General features: G+C 56.7%; 1 protein-coding gene and 11 non-coding genes across 12 annotated transcripts in view; all 12 read left to right on the forward strand.

Moving 5' to 3' along the window:
* Window positions 1–14700, forward strand: part of SLC38A9 (solute carrier family 38 member 9) — a 270792-nt gene that overhangs the window by 108353 nt on the left and 147739 nt on the right. The gene's annotated exons all lie outside the window — the stretch shown is intronic.
* LOC148527073 (U1 spliceosomal RNA) lies at window positions 19–182 on the forward strand. The gene has a single exon (XR_015878076.1). It is a non-coding gene; the product is annotated as a U1 spliceosomal RNA (small nuclear RNA).
* LOC148527074 (U1 spliceosomal RNA) lies at window positions 1455–1618 on the forward strand. The gene has a single exon (XR_015878077.1). It is a non-coding gene; the product is annotated as a U1 spliceosomal RNA (small nuclear RNA).
* Window positions 2891–3054, forward strand: LOC148527075 (U1 spliceosomal RNA). The gene has a single exon (XR_015878078.1). It is a non-coding gene; the product is annotated as a U1 spliceosomal RNA (small nuclear RNA).
* LOC148527076 (U1 spliceosomal RNA) lies at window positions 4327–4490 on the forward strand. The gene has a single exon (XR_015878079.1). It is a non-coding gene; the product is annotated as a U1 spliceosomal RNA (small nuclear RNA).
* LOC148527077 (U1 spliceosomal RNA) lies at window positions 5763–5926 on the forward strand. The gene has a single exon (XR_015878080.1). It is a non-coding gene; the product is annotated as a U1 spliceosomal RNA (small nuclear RNA).
* LOC148527078 (U1 spliceosomal RNA) lies at window positions 7199–7362 on the forward strand. The gene has a single exon (XR_015878151.1). It is a non-coding gene; the product is annotated as a U1 spliceosomal RNA (small nuclear RNA).
* On the forward strand, window positions 8635–8798 carry LOC148527079 (U1 spliceosomal RNA). The gene has a single exon (XR_015878152.1). It is a non-coding gene; the product is annotated as a U1 spliceosomal RNA (small nuclear RNA).
* Window positions 10071–10233, forward strand: LOC148527080 (U1 spliceosomal RNA). The gene has a single exon (XR_015878161.1). It is a non-coding gene; the product is annotated as a U1 spliceosomal RNA (small nuclear RNA).
* On the forward strand, window positions 11506–11669 carry LOC148527081 (U1 spliceosomal RNA). Its single transcript, XR_015878081.1, has one exon. It is a non-coding gene; the product is annotated as a U1 spliceosomal RNA (small nuclear RNA).
* Window positions 12943–13106, forward strand: LOC148527082 (U1 spliceosomal RNA). The gene has a single exon (XR_015878083.1). It is a non-coding gene; the product is annotated as a U1 spliceosomal RNA (small nuclear RNA).
* Window positions 14379–14542, forward strand: LOC148527083 (U1 spliceosomal RNA). Its single transcript, XR_015878084.1, has one exon. It is a non-coding gene; the product is annotated as a U1 spliceosomal RNA (small nuclear RNA).

Raw genomic sequence — 14700 nt, forward strand, 5'->3', positions numbered from 1 at the left:
CCAGCCCTAGTCCAACTCATACTTACCTGGCAGGGGAGATACCATGATCACGAAGGTGGTTCTCCCAGGGCGAGGCTCATCCATTGCACTCCGGGTGTGCTGACCCCTGCGATTTCCCCAAATGCGGGAAACTCGACTGCATAATTTGTGGTAGTGGGGGACTGCGTTCGCGCTTTCCCCTGATCATCTCTGGTAAAAATCAGCTTGGTTTTGTTTGAAAGCGTCTGTGTGTCTGCTGTGCTGGTGTCAACTCTGAAGCTTTGCTGGATGTGTCCACCCCCTCCCTTCTTTGCCCCGGGGATTGGACATTGAAAGGGAACGTTGCTAGTACTACTAGCCCCATGGTTTTAGCATTGCTCACAAAACATTGTTTGGGCCTAAGCATCGGTTCCGGGACCGATGTTTCTCTGGCCTTTTCTACTTAAGCATGTAACACACTAACTAGTACATTTCACCCGTGCGCAGCGGGACTCAAGACGCTTGCGCAGACCACCAATAACCGCTCTCCACTGCGTAACCTCTGCGTTGCGTCCGTCTCTCAATCAGGCCCTCGGTCTCTTAGGTTGTGAGCACCAGACACGAAGAGAGCCAGCCGGCAGCCCAAAGTACCGCACGGTGAGTGCAGCTGCCAGCAAGCCTGCGCAGCCGCACGGCGCCCCACACAAAGACAACGTTGAGGGGGAAGCCTAGCAATGGGGAGGGAGCATCGGATGCTCCCTCACCATCGCGGGGTTAAGCGTCAAACATCGGAACCACCTGACCGATGGTTCCGGCGAAACATCAAATGATTCCCCTCCCTACTTGGCCCCTGCGCCCTGTAAACTGCGCTTCCACCTTTCCCTCAGCGCCGCGCTCTGTCCTGACCTCTCCTCCTGTGTGTGCTTGCTGCATGCTTCCTTGCTGTTGTGCCATTCCAGCGTTCTTTGCGTAATCCCACCAATAGAGGGCGGTGCAGGACCCACACTTGTTTCACTTGCTTTGCAAAGCAGGCCTGGAGCTGTTGCACGGTCCAGCTGCTGCAAGAAATCAGCCTGAGTGCTTCAAGTGCTGTGGCTGCCCACCTTGATCCCCACGCAGGGCGGACTTGGGAGTCATCCAGACGGCACCCGTGAAAGCCCGCCGTGCCCCGCGCCCCCGGCACTTTTCCTGTTTCCTGTCCTTTTCCTTTCATACGCCGACGAGGCTCGCAGCCAGCTTTGGCCGACTGCTTGGATGACATCACCGTATGCAAATCCGTCTGCTGCAGTGTGCCCTGGGAATGCTTGCACTAGTTTGTGCGTATGTAGTTTGGGGGTGCTTCAGCAACAAGGCACCCTTCCAGGTGAAGAGATGTGGCCTCCCTGCAGTTGTTGACCTCAGCTGAGAGTTCGCTTCGCGCATGCTCCCCAGGTAAACCTCCTTCAGTTGACGGGGGTGTGCCCGAGCAGCGGGCCTCCCCAGCCCTAGTCCAACTCATACTTACCTGGCAGGGGAGATACCATGATCACGAAGGTGGTTCTCCCAGGGCGAGGCTCATCCATTGCACTCCGGGTGTGCTGACCCCTGCGATTTCCCCAAATGCGGGAAACTCGACTGCATAATTTGTGGTAGTGGGGGACTGCGTTCGCGCTTTCCCCTGATCATCTCTGGTAAAAATCAGCTTGGTTTTGTTTGAAAGCGTCTGTGTGTCTGCTGTGCTGGTGTCAACTCTGAAGCTTTGCTGGATGTGTCCACCCCCTCCCTTCTTTGCCCCGGGGATTGGACATTGAAAGGGAACGTTGCTAGTACTACTAGCCCCATGGTTTTAGCATTGCTCACAAAACATTGTTTGGGCCTAAGCATCGGTTCCGGGACCGATGTTTCTCTGGCCTTTTCTACTTAAGCATGTAACACACTAACTAGTACATTTCACCCGTGCGCAGCGGGACTCAAGACGCTTGCGCAGACCACCAATAACCGCTCTCCACTGCGTAACCTCTGCGTTGCGTCCGTCTCTCAATCAGGCCCTCGGTCTCTTAGGTTGTGAGCACCAGACACGAAGAGAGCCAGCCGGCAGCCCAAAGTACCGCACGGTGAGTGCAGCTGCCAGCAAGCCTGCGCAGCCGCACGGCGCCCCACACAAAGACAACGTTGAGGGGGAAGCCTAGCAATGGGGAGGGAGCATCGGATGCTCCCTCACCATCGCGGGGTTAAGCGTCAAACATCGGAACCACCTGACCGATGGTTCCGGCGAAACATCAAATGATTCCCCTCCCTACTTGGCCCCTGCGCCCTGTAAACTGCGCTTCCACCTTTCCCTCAGCGCCGCGCTCTGTCCTGACCTCTCCTCCTGTGTGTGCTTGCTGCATGCTTCCTTGCTGTTGTGCCATTCCAGCGTTCTTTGCGTAATCCCACCAATAGAGGGCGGTGCAGGACCCACACTTGTTTCACTTGCTTTGCAAAGCAGGCCTGGAGCTGTTGCACGGTCCAGCTGCTGCAAGAAATCAGCCTGAGTGCTTCAAGTGCTGTGGCTGCCCACCTTGATCCCCACGCAGGGCGGACTTGGGAGTCATCCAGACGGCACCCGTGAAAGCCCGCCGTGCCCCGCGCCCCCGGCACTTTTCCTGTTTCCTGTCCTTTTCCTTTCATACGCCGACGAGGCTCGCAGCCAGCTTTGGCCGACTGCTTGGATGACATCACCGTATGCAAATCCGTCTGCTGCAGTGTGCCCTGGGAATGCTTGCACTAGTTTGTGCGTATGTAGTTTGGGGGTGCTTCAGCAACAAGGCACCCTTCCAGGTGAAGAGATGTGGCCTCCCTGCAGTTGTTGACCTCAGCTGAGAGTTCGCTTCGCGCATGCTCCCCAGGTAAACCTCCTTCAGTTGACGGGGGTGTGCCCGAGCAGCGGGCCTCCCCAGCCCTAGTCCAACTCATACTTACCTGGCAGGGGAGATACCATGATCACGAAGGTGGTTCTCCCAGGGCGAGGCTCATCCATTGCACTCCGGGTGTGCTGACCCCTGCGATTTCCCCAAATGCGGGAAACTCGACTGCATAATTTGTGGTAGTGGGGGACTGCGTTCGCGCTTTCCCCTGATCATCTCTGGTAAAAATCAGCTTGGTTTTGTTTGAAAGCGTCTGTGTGTCTGCTGTGCTGGTGTCAACTCTGAAGCTTTGCTGGATGTGTCCACCCCCTCCCTTCTTTGCCCCGGGGATTGGACATTGAAAGGGAACGTTGCTATTACTACTAGCCCCATGGTTTTAGCATTGCTCACAAAACATTGTTTGGGCCTAAGCATCGGTTCCGGGACCGATGTTTCTCTGGCCTTTTCTACTTAAGCATGTAACACACTAACTAGTACATTTCACCCGTGCGCAGCGGGACTCAAGACGCTTGCGCAGACCACCAATAACCGCTCTCCACTGCGTAACCTCTGCGTTGCGTCCGTCTCTCAATCAGGCCCTCGGTCTCTTAGGTTGTGAGCACCAGACACGAAGAGAGCCAGCCGGCAGCCCAAAGTACCGCACGGTGAGTGCAGCTGCCAGCAAGCCTGCGCAGCCGCACGGCGCCCCACACAAAGACAACGTTGAGGGGGAAGCCTAGCAATGGGGAGGGAGCATCGGATGCTCCCTCACCATCGCGGGGTTAAGCGTCAAACATCGGAACCACCTGACCGATGGTTCCGGCGAAACATCAAATGATTCCCCTCCCTACTTGGCCCCTGCGCCCTGTAAACTGCGCTTCCACCTTTCCCTCAGCGCCGCGCTCTGTCCTGACCTCTCCTCCTGTGTGTGCTTGCTGCATGCTTCCTTGCTGTTGTGCCATTCCAGCGTTCTTTGCGTAATCCCACCAATAGAGGGCGGTGCAGGACCCACACTTGTTTCACTTGCTTTGCAAAGCAGGCCTGGAGCTGTTGCACGGTCCAGCTGCTGCAAGAAATCAGCCTGAGTGCTTCAAGTGCTGTGGCTGCCCACCTTGATCCCCACGCAGGGCGGACTTGGGAGTCATCCAGACGGCACCCGTGAAAGCCCGCCGTGCCCCGCGCCCCCGGCACTTTTCCTGTTTCCTGTCCTTTTCCTTTCATACGCCGACGAGGCTCGCAGCCAGCTTTGGCCGACTGCTTGGATGACATCACCGTATGCAAATCCGTCTGCTGCAGTGTGCCCTGGGAATGCTTGCACTAGTTTGTGCGTATGTAGTTTGGGGGTGCTTCAGCAACAAGGCACCCTTCCAGGTGAAGAGATGTGGCCTCCCTGCAGTTGTTGACCTCAGCTGAGAGTTCGCTTCGCGCATGCTCCCCAGGTAAACCTCCTTCAGTTGACGGGGGTGTGCCCGAGCAGCGGGCCTCCCCAGCCCTAGTCCAACTCATACTTACCTGGCAGGGGAGATACCATGATCACGAAGGTGGTTCTCCCAGGGCGAGGCTCATCCATTGCACTCCGGGTGTGCTGACCCCTGCGATTTCCCCAAATGCGGGAAACTCGACTGCATAATTTGTGGTAGTGGGGGACTGCGTTCGCGCTTTCCCCTGATCATCTCTGGTAAAAATCAGCTTGGTTTTGTTTGAAAGCGTCTGTGTGTCTGCTGTGCTGGTGTCAACTCTGAAGCTTTGCTGGATGTGTCCACCCCCTCCCTTCTTTGCCCCGGGGATTGGACATTGAAAGGGAACGTTGCTAGTACTACTAGCCCCATGGTTTTAGCATTGCTCACAAAACATTGTTTGGGCCTAAGCATCGGTTCCGGGACCGATGTTTCTCTGGCCTTTTCTACTTAAGCATGTAACACACTAACTAGTACATTTCACCCGTGCGCAGCGGGACTCAAGACGCTTGCGCAGACCACCAATAACCGCTCTCCACTGCGTAACCTCTGCGTTGCGTCCGTCTCTCAATCAGGCCCTCGGTCTCTTAGGTTGTGAGCACCAGACACGAAGAGAGCCAGCCGGCAGCCCAAAGTACCGCACGGTGAGTGCAGCTGCCAGCAAGCCTGCGCAGCCGCACGGCGCCCCACACAAAGACAACGTTGAGGGGGAAGCCTAGCAATGGGGAGGGAGCATCGGATGCTCCCTCACCATCGCGGGGTTAAGCGTCAAACATCGGAACCACCTGACCGATGGTTCCGGCGAAACATCAAATGATTCCCCTCCCTACTTGGCCCCTGCGCCCTGTAAACTGCGCTTCCACCTTTCCCTCAGCGCCGCGCTCTGTCCTGACCTCTCCTCCTGTGTGTGCTTGCTGCATGCTTCCTTGCTGTTGTGCCATTCCAGCGTTCTTTGCGTAATCCCACCAATAGAGGGCGGTGCAGGACCCACACTTGTTTCACTTGCTTTGCAAAGCAGGCCTGGAGCTGTTGCACGGTCCAGCTGCTGCAAGAAATCAGCCTGAGTGCTTCAAGTGCTGTGGCTGCCCACCTTGATCCCCACGCAGGGCGGACTTGGGAGTCATCCAGACGGCACCCGTGAAAGCCCGCCGTGCCCCGCGCCCCCGGCACTTTTCCTGTTTCCTGTCCTTTTCCTTTCATACGCCGACGAGGCTCGCAGCCAGCTTTGGCCGACTGCTTGGATGACATCACCGTATGCAAATCCGTCTGCTGCAGTGTGCCCTGGGAATGCTTGCACTAGTTTGTGCGTATGTAGTTTGGGGGTGCTTCAGCAACAAGGCACCCTTCCAGGTGAAGAGATGTGGCCTCCCTGCAGTTGTTGACCTCAGCTGAGAGTTCGCTTCGCGCATGCTCCCCAGGTAAACCTCCTTCAGTTGACGGGGGTGTGCCCGAGCAGCGGGCCTCCCCAGCCCTAGTCCAACTCATACTTACCTGGCAGGGGAGATACCATGATCACGAAGGTGGTTCTCCCAGGGCGAGGCTCATCCATTGCACTCCGGGTGTGCTGACCCCTGCGATTTCCCCAAATGCGGGAAACTCGACTGCATAATTTGTGGTAGTGGGGGACTGCGTTCGCGCTTTCCCCTGATCATCTCTGGTAAAAATCAGCTTGGTTTTGTTTGAAAGCGTCTGTGTGTCTGCTGTGCTGGTGTCAACTCTGAAGCTTTGCTGGATGTGTCCACCCCCTCCCTTCTTTGCCCCGGGGATTGGACATTGAAAGGGAACGTTGCTATTACTACTAGCCCCATGGTTTTAGCATTGCTCACAAAACATTGTTTGGGCCTAAGCATCGGTTCCGGGACCGATGTTTCTCTGGCCTTTTCTACTTAAGCATGTAACACACTAACTAGTACATTTCACCCGTGCGCAGCGGGACTCAAGACGCTTGCGCAGACCACCAATAACCGCTCTCCACTGCGTAACCTCTGCGTTGCGTCCGTCTCTCAATCAGGCCCTCGGTCTCTTAGGTTGTGAGCACCAGACACGAAGAGAGCCAGCCGGCAGCCCAAAGTACCGCACGGTGAGTGCAGCTGCCAGCAAGCCTGCGCAGCCGCACGGCGCCCCACACAAAGACAACGTTGAGGGGGAAGCCTAGCAATGGGGAGGGAGCATCGGATGCTCCCTCACCATCGCGGGGTTAAGCGTCAAACATCGGAACCACCTGACCGATGGTTCCGGCGAAACATCAAATGATTCCCCTCCCTACTTGGCCCCTGCGCCCTGTAAACTGCGCTTCCACCTTTCCCTCAGCGCCGCGCTCTGTCCTGACCTCTCCTCCTGTGTGTGCTTGCTGCATGCTTCCTTGCTGTTGTGCCATTCCAGCGTTCTTTGCGTAATCCCACCAATAGAGGGCGGTGCAGGACCCACACTTGTTTCACTTGCTTTGCAAAGCAGGCCTGGAGCTGTTGCACGGTCCAGCTGCTGCAAGAAATCAGCCTGAGTGCTTCAAGTGCTGTGGCTGCCCACCTTGATCCCCACGCAGGGCGGACTTGGGAGTCATCCAGACGGCACCCGTGAAAGCCCGCCGTGCCCCGCGCCCCCGGCACTTTTCCTGTTTCCTGTCCTTTTCCTTTCATACGCCGACGAGGCTCGCAGCCAGCTTTGGCCGACTGCTTGGATGACATCACCGTATGCAAATCCGTCTGCTGCAGTGTGCCCTGGGAATGCTTGCACTAGTTTGTGCGTATGTAGTTTGGGGGTGCTTCAGCAACAAGGCACCCTTCCAGGTGAAGAGATGTGGCCTCCCTGCAGTTGTTGACCTCAGCTGAGAGTTCGCTTCGCGCATGCTCCCCAGGTAAACCTCCTTCAGTTGACGGGGGTGTGCCCGAGCAGCGGGCCTCCCCAGCCCTAGTCCAACTCATACTTACCTGGCAGGGGAGATACCATGATCACGAAGGTGGTTCTCCCAGGGCGAGGCTCATCCATTGCACTCCGGGTGTGCTGACCCCTGCGATTTCCCCAAATGCGGGAAACTTGACTGCATAATTTGTGGTAGTGGGGGACTGCGTTCGCGCTTTCCCCTGATCATCTCTGGTAAAAATCAGCTTGGTTTTGTTTGAAAGCGTCTGTGTGTCTGCTGTGCTGGTGTCAACTCTGAAGCTTTGCTGGATGTGTCCACCCCCTCCCTTCTTTGCCCCGGGGATTGGACATTGAAAGGGAACGTTGCTATTACTACTAGCCCCATGGTTTTAGCATTGCTCACAAAACATTGTTTGGGCCTAAGCATCGGTTCCGGGACCGATGTTTCTCTGGCCTTTTCTACTTAAGCATGTAACACACTAACTAGTACATTTCACCCGTGCGCAGCGGGACTCAAGACGCTTGCGCAGACCACCAATAACCGCTCTCCACTGCGTAACCTCTGCGTTGCGTCCGTCTCTCAATCAGGCCCTCGGTCTCTTAGGTTGTGAGCACCAGACACGAAGAGAGCCAGCCGGCAGCCCAAAGTACCGCACGGTGAGTGCAGCTGCCAGCAAGCCTGCGCAGCCGCACGGCGCCCCACACAAAGACAACGTTGAGGGGGAAGCCTAGCAATGGGGAGGGAGCATCGGATGCTCCCTCACCATCGCGGGGTTAAGCGTCAAACATCGGAACCACCTGACCGATGGTTCCGGCGAAACATCAAATGATTCCCCTCCCTACTTGGCCCCTGCGCCCTGTAAACTGCGCTTCCACCTTTCCCTCAGCGCCGCGCTCTGTCCTGACCTCTCCTCCTGTGTGTGCTTGCTGCATGCTTCCTTGCTGTTGTGCCATTCCAGCGTTCTTTGCGTAATCCCACCAATAGAGGGCGGTGCAGGACCCACACTTGTTTCACTTGCTTTGCAAAGCAGGCCTGGAGCTGTTGCACGGTCCAGCTGCTGCAAGAAATCAGCCTGAGTGCTTCAAGTGCTGTGGCTGCCCACCTTGATCCCCACGCAGGGCGGACTTGGGAGTCATCCAGACGGCACCCGTGAAAGCCCGCCGTGCCCCGCGCCCCCGGCACTTTTCCTGTTTCCTGTCCTTTTCCTTTCATACGCCGACGAGGCTCGCAGCCAGCTTTGGCCGACTGCTTGGATGACATCACCGTATGCAAATCCGTCTGCTGCAGTGTGCCCTGGGAATGCTTGCACTAGTTTGTGCGTATGTAGTTTGGGGGTGCTTCAGCAACAAGGCACCCTTCCAGGTGAAGAGATGTGGCCTCCCTGCAGTTGTTGACCTCAGCTGAGAGTTCGCTTCGCGCATGCTCCCCAGGTAAACCTCCTTCAGTTGACGGGGGTGTGCCCGAGCAGCGGGCCTCCCCAGCCCTAGTCCAACTCATACTTACCTGGCAGGGGAGATACCATGATCACGAAGGTGGTTCTCCCAGGGCGAGGCTCATCCATTGCACTCCGGGTGTGCTGACCCCTGCGATTTCCCCAAATGCGGGAAACTTGACTGCATAATTTGTGGTAGTGGGGGACTGCGTTCGCGCTTTCCCCTGATCATCTCTGGTAAAAATCAGCTTGGTTTTGTTTGAAAGCGTCTGTGTGTCTGCTGTGCTGGTGTCAACTCTGAAGCTTTGCTGGATGTGTCCACCCCCTCCCTTCTTTGCCCCGGGGATTGGACATTGAAAGGGAACGTTGCTAGTACTACTAGCCCCATGGTTTTAGCATTGCTCACAAAACATTGTTTGGGCCTAAGCATCGGTTCCGGGACCGATGTTTCTCTGGCCTTTTCTACTTAAGCATGTAACACACTAACTAGTACATTTCACCCGTGCGCAGCGGGACTCAAGACGCTTGCGCAGACCACCAATAACCGCTCTCCACTGCGTAACCTCTGCGTTGCGTCCGTCTCTCAATCAGGCCCTCGGTCTCTTAGGTTGTGAGCACCAGACACGAAGAGAGCCAGCCGGCAGCCCAAAGTACCGCACGGTGAGTGCAGCTGCCAGCAAGCCTGCGCAGCCGCACGGCGCCCCACACAAAGACAACGTTGAGGGGGAAGCCTAGCAATGGGGAGGGAGCATCGGATGCTCCCTCACCATCGCGGGGTTAAGCGTCAAACATCGGAACCACCTGACCGATGGTTCCGGCGAAACATCAAATGATTCCCCTCCCTACTTGGCCCCTGCGCCCTGTAAACTGCGCTTCCACCTTTCCCTCAGCGCCGCGCTCTGTCCTGACCTCTCCTCCTGTGTGTGCTTGCTGCATGCTTCCTTGCTGTTGTGCCATTCCAGCGTTCTTTGCGTAATCCCACCAATAGAGGGCGGTGCAGGACCCACACTTGTTTCACTTGCTTTGCAAAGCAGGCCTGGAGCTGTTGCACGGTCCAGCTGCTGCAAGAAATCAGCCTGAGTGCTTCAAGTGCTGTGGCTGCCCACCTTGATCCCCACGCAGGGCGGACTTGGGAGTCATCCAGACGGCACCCGTGAAAGCCCGCCGTGCCCCGCGCCCCCGGCACTTTTCCTGTTTCCTGTCCTTTTCCTTTCATACGCCGACGAGGCTCGCAGCCAGCTTTGGCCGACTGCTTGGATGACATCACCGTATGCAAATCCGTCTGCTGCAGTGTGCCCTGGGAATGCTTGCACTAGTTTGTGCGTATGTAGTTTGGGGGTGCTTCAGCAACAAGGCACCCTTCCAGGTGAAGAGATGTGGCCTCCCTGCAGTTGTTGACCTCAGCTGAGAGTTCGCTTCGCGCATGCTCCCCAGGTAAACCTCCTTCAGTTGACGGGGGTGTGCCCGAGCAGCGGGCCTCCCCAGCCCTAGTCCAACTCATACTTACCTGGCAGGGGAGATACCATGATCACGAAGGTGGTTCTCCAGGGCGAGGCTCATCCATTGCACTCCGGGTGTGCTGACCCCTGCGATTTCCCCAAATGCGGGAAACTCGACTGCATAATTTGTGGTAGTGGGGGACTGCGTTCGCGCTTTCCCCTGATCATCTCTGGTAAAAATCAGCTTGGTTTTGTTTGAAAGCGTCTGTGTGTCTGCTGTGCTGGTGTCAACTCTGAAGCTTTGCTGGATGTGTCCACCCCCTCCCTTCTTTGCCCCGGGGATTGGACATTGAAAGGGAACGTTGCTAGTACTACTAGCCCCATGGTTTTAGCATTGCTCACAAAACATTGTTTGGGCCTAAGCATCGGTTCCGGGACCGATGTTTCTCTGGCCTTTTCTACTTAAGCATGTAACACACTAACTAGTACATTTCACCCGTGCGCAGCAGGACTCAAGACGCTTGCGCAGACCACCAATAACCGCTCTCCACTGCGTAACCTCTGCGTTGCGTCCGTCTCTCAATCAGGCCCTCGGTCTCTTAGGTTGTGAGCACCAGACACGAAGAGAGCCAGCCGGCAGCCCAAAGTACCGCACGGTGAGTGCAGCTGCCAGCAAGCCTGCGCAGCCGCACGGCGCCCCACACAAAGACAACGTTGAGGGGGAAGCCTAGCAATGGGGAGGGAGCATCGGATGCTCCCTCACCATCGCGGGGTTAAGCGTCAAACATCGGAACCACCTGACCGATGGTTCCGGCGAAACATCAAATGATTCCCCTCCCTACTTGGCCCCTGCGCCCTGTAAACTGCGCTTCCACCTTTCCCTCAGCGCCGCGCTCTGTCCTGACCTCTCCTCCTGTGTGTGCTTGCTGCATGCTTCCTTGCTGTTGTGCCATTCCAGCGTTCTTTGCGTAATCCCACCAATAGAGGGCGGTGCAGGACCCACACTTGTTTCACTTGCTTTGCAAAGCAGGCCTGGAGCTGTTGCACGGTCCAGCTGCTGCAAGAAATCAGCCTGAGTGCTTCAAGTGCTGTGGCTGCCCACCTTGATCCCCACGCAGGGCGGACTTGGGAGTCATCCAGACGGCACCCGTGAAAGCCCGCCGTGCCCCGCGCCCCCGGCACTTTTCCTGTTTCCTGTCCTTTTCCTTTCATACGCCGACGAGGCTCGCAGCCAGCTTTGGCCGACTGCTTGGATGACATCACCGTATGCAAATCCGTCTGCTGCAGTGTGCCCTGGGAATGCTTGCACTAGTTTGTGCGTATGTAGTTTGGGGGTGCTTCAGCAACAAGGCACCCTTCCAGGTGAAGAGATGTGGCCTCCCTGCAGTTGTTGACCTCAGCTGAGAGTTCGCTTCGCGCATGCTCCCCAGGTAAACCTCCTTCAGTTGACGGGGGTGTGCCCGAGCAGCGGGCCTCCCCAGCCCTAGTCCAACTCATACTTACCTGGCAGGGGAGATACCATGATCACGAAGGTGGTTCTCCCAGGGCGAGGCTCATCCATTGCACTCCGGGTGTGCTGACCCCTGCGATTTCCCCAAATGCGGGAAACTCGACTGCATAATTTGTGGTAGTGGGGGACTGCGTTCGCGCTTTCCCCTGATCATCTCTGGTAAAAATCAGCTTGGTTTTGTTTGAAAGCGTCTGTGTGTCTGCTGTGCTGGTGTCAACTCTGAAGCTTTGCTGGATGTGTCCACCCCCTCCCTTCTTTGCCCCGGGGATTGGACATTGAAAGGGAACGTTGCTAGTACTACTAGCCCCATGGTTTTAGCATTGCTCACAAAACATTGTTTGGGCCTAAGCATCGGTTCCGGGACCGATGTTTCTCTGGCCTTTTCTACTTAAGCATGTAACACACTAACTAGTACATTTCACCCGTGCGCAGCGGGACTCAAGACGCTTGCGCAGACCACCAATAACCGCTCTCCACTGCGTAACCTCTGCGTTGCGTCCGTCTCTCAATCAGGCCCTCGGTCTCTTAGGTTGTGAGCACCAGACACGAAGAGAGCCAGCCGGCAGCCCAAAGTACCGCACGGTGAGTGCAGCTGCCAGCAAGCCCTGCGCAGCCGCACGGCGCCCCACACAAAGACAACGTTGAGGGGGAAGCCTAGCAATGGGGAGGGAGCATCGGATGCTCCCTCACCATCGCGGGGTTAAGCGTCAAACATCGGAACCACCTGACCGATGGTTCCGGCGAAACATCAAATGATTCCCCTCCCTACTTGGCCCCTGCGCCCTGTAAACTGCGCTTCCACCTTTCCCTCAGCGCCGCGCTCTGTCCTGACCTCTCCTCCTGTGTGTGCTTGCTGCATGCTTCCTTGCTGTTGTGCCATTCCAGCGTTCTTTGCGTAATCCCACCAATAGAGGGCGGTGCAGGACCCACACTTGTTTCACTTGCTTTGCAAAGCAGGCCTGGAGCTGTTGCACGGTCCAGCTGCTGCAAGAAATCAGCCTGAGTGCTTCAAGTGCTGTGGCTGCCCACCTTGATCCCCACGCAGGGCGGACTTGGGAGTCATCCAGACGGCACCCGTGAAAGCCCGCCGTGCCCCGCGCCCCCGGCACTTTTCCTGTTTCCTGTCCTTTTCCTTTCATACGCCGACGAGGCTCGCAGCCAGCTTTGGCCGACTGCTTGGATGACATCACCGTATGCAAATCCGTCTGCTGCAGTGTGCCCTGGGAATGCTTGCACTAGTTTGTGCGTATGTAGTTTGGGGGTGCTTCAGCAACAAGGCACCCTTCCAGGTGAAGAGATGTGGCCTCCCTGCAGTTGTTGACCTCAGCTGAGAGTTCGCTTCGCGCATGCTCCCCAGGTAAACCTCCTTCAGTTGACGGGGGTGTGCCCGAGCAGCGGGCCTCCCCAGCCCTAGTCCAACTCATACTTACCTGGCAGGGGAGATACCATGATCACGAAGGTGGTTCTCCCAGGGCGAGGCTCATCCATTGCACTCCGGGTGTGCTGACCCCTGCGATTTCCCCAAATGCGGGAAACTCGACTGCATAATTTGTGGTAGTGGGGGACTGCGTTCGCGCTTTCCCCTGATCATCTCTGGTAAAAATCAGCTTGGTTTTGTTTGAAAGCGTCTGTGTGTCTGCTGTTCTGGTGTCAACTCTGAAGCTTTGCTGGATGTGTCCACCCCCTCCCTTCTTTGCCCCGGGGATTGGACATTGAAAGGGAACGTTGCTAGTACTACTAGCCCCATGGTTTTAGCATTGCTCACAAAACATTGTTTGGGCCTAAGCATCGGTTCCGGGACCGATGTTTCTCTGGCCTTTTCTACTTAAGCATGTAACACACTAACTAGTACATTTCACCCGTGCGCAGCGGGACTCAAGACGCTTGCGCAGACCACCAATAACCGCTCTCCACTGCGTAACCTCTGCGTTGCGTCCGTCTCTCAATCAGGCCCTCGGTCTCTTAGGTTGTGAGCACCAGACACGAAGAGAGCCAGCCGGCAGCCCAAAGTACCGCACGGTGAGTGCAGCTGCCAGCAAGCCTGCGCAGCCGCACGGCGCCCCACACAAAGACAACGTTGAGGGGGAAGCCTAGCAATGGGGAGGGAGCATCGGATGCTCCCTCACCATCGCGGGGTTAAGCGTCAAACATCGGAACCACCTGACCGATGGTTCCGGTGAAACATCAAATGATTCCCCTCCCTACTTGGCCCCTGCGCCCTGTAAACTGCGCTTCCACCTTTCCCTCAGCGCCGCGCTCTGTCCTGACCTCTCCTCCTGTGTGTGCTTGCTGCATGCTTCCTTGCTGTTGTGCCATTCCAGCGTTCTTTGCGTAATCCCACCAATAGAGGGCGGTGCAGGACCCACACTTGTTTCACTTGCTTTGCAAAGCAGGCCTGGAGCTGTTGCACGGTCCAGCTGCTGCAAGAAATCAGCCTGAGTGCTTCAAGTGCTGTGGCTGCCCACCTTGATCCCCACGCAGGGCGGACTTGGGAGTCATCCAGACGGCACCCGTGAAAGCCCGCCGTGCCCCGCGCCCCCGGCACTTTTCCTGTTTCCTGTCCTTTTCCTTTCATACGCCGACGAGGCTCGCAGCCAGCTTTGGCCGACTGCTTGGATGACATCACCGTATGCAAATCCGTCTGCTGCAGTGTGCCCTGGGAATGCTTGCACTAGTTTGTGCGTATGTAGTTTGGGGGTGCTTCAGCAACAAGGCACCCTTCCAGGTGAAGAGATGTGGCCTCCCTGCAGTTGTTGACCTCAGCTGAGAGTTCGCTTCGCGCATGCTCCCCAGGTAAACCTCCTTCAGTTGACGGGGGTGTGCCCGAGCAGCGGGCCTCCCCAGCCCTAGTCCAACTCATACTTACCTGGCAGGGGAGATACCATGATCACGAAGGTGGTTCTCCCAGGGCGAGGCTCATCCATTGCACTCCGGGTGTGCTGACCCCTGCGATTTCCCCAAATGCGGGAAACTCGACTGCATAATTTGTGGTAGTGGGGGACTGCGTTCGCGCTTTCCCCTGATCATCTCTGGTAAAAATCAGCTTGGTTTTGTTTGAAAGCATCTGTGTGTCTGCTGTGCTGGTGTCAACTCTGAAGCTTTGCTGGATGTGTCCACCCCCTCCCTTCTTTGCCCCGGGGATTGGACATTGAAAGGGAACGTTGCTAGTACTACTAGCCC

This window comes from Taudactylus pleione, unplaced genomic scaffold (genome assembly GCF_031769625.1).
Source record: "Taudactylus pleione unplaced genomic scaffold, aTauple2 ptg000092l, whole genome shotgun sequence".
NCBI classification, from domain to species: Eukaryota; Metazoa; Chordata; class Amphibia; order Anura; family Myobatrachidae; genus Taudactylus; species Taudactylus pleione.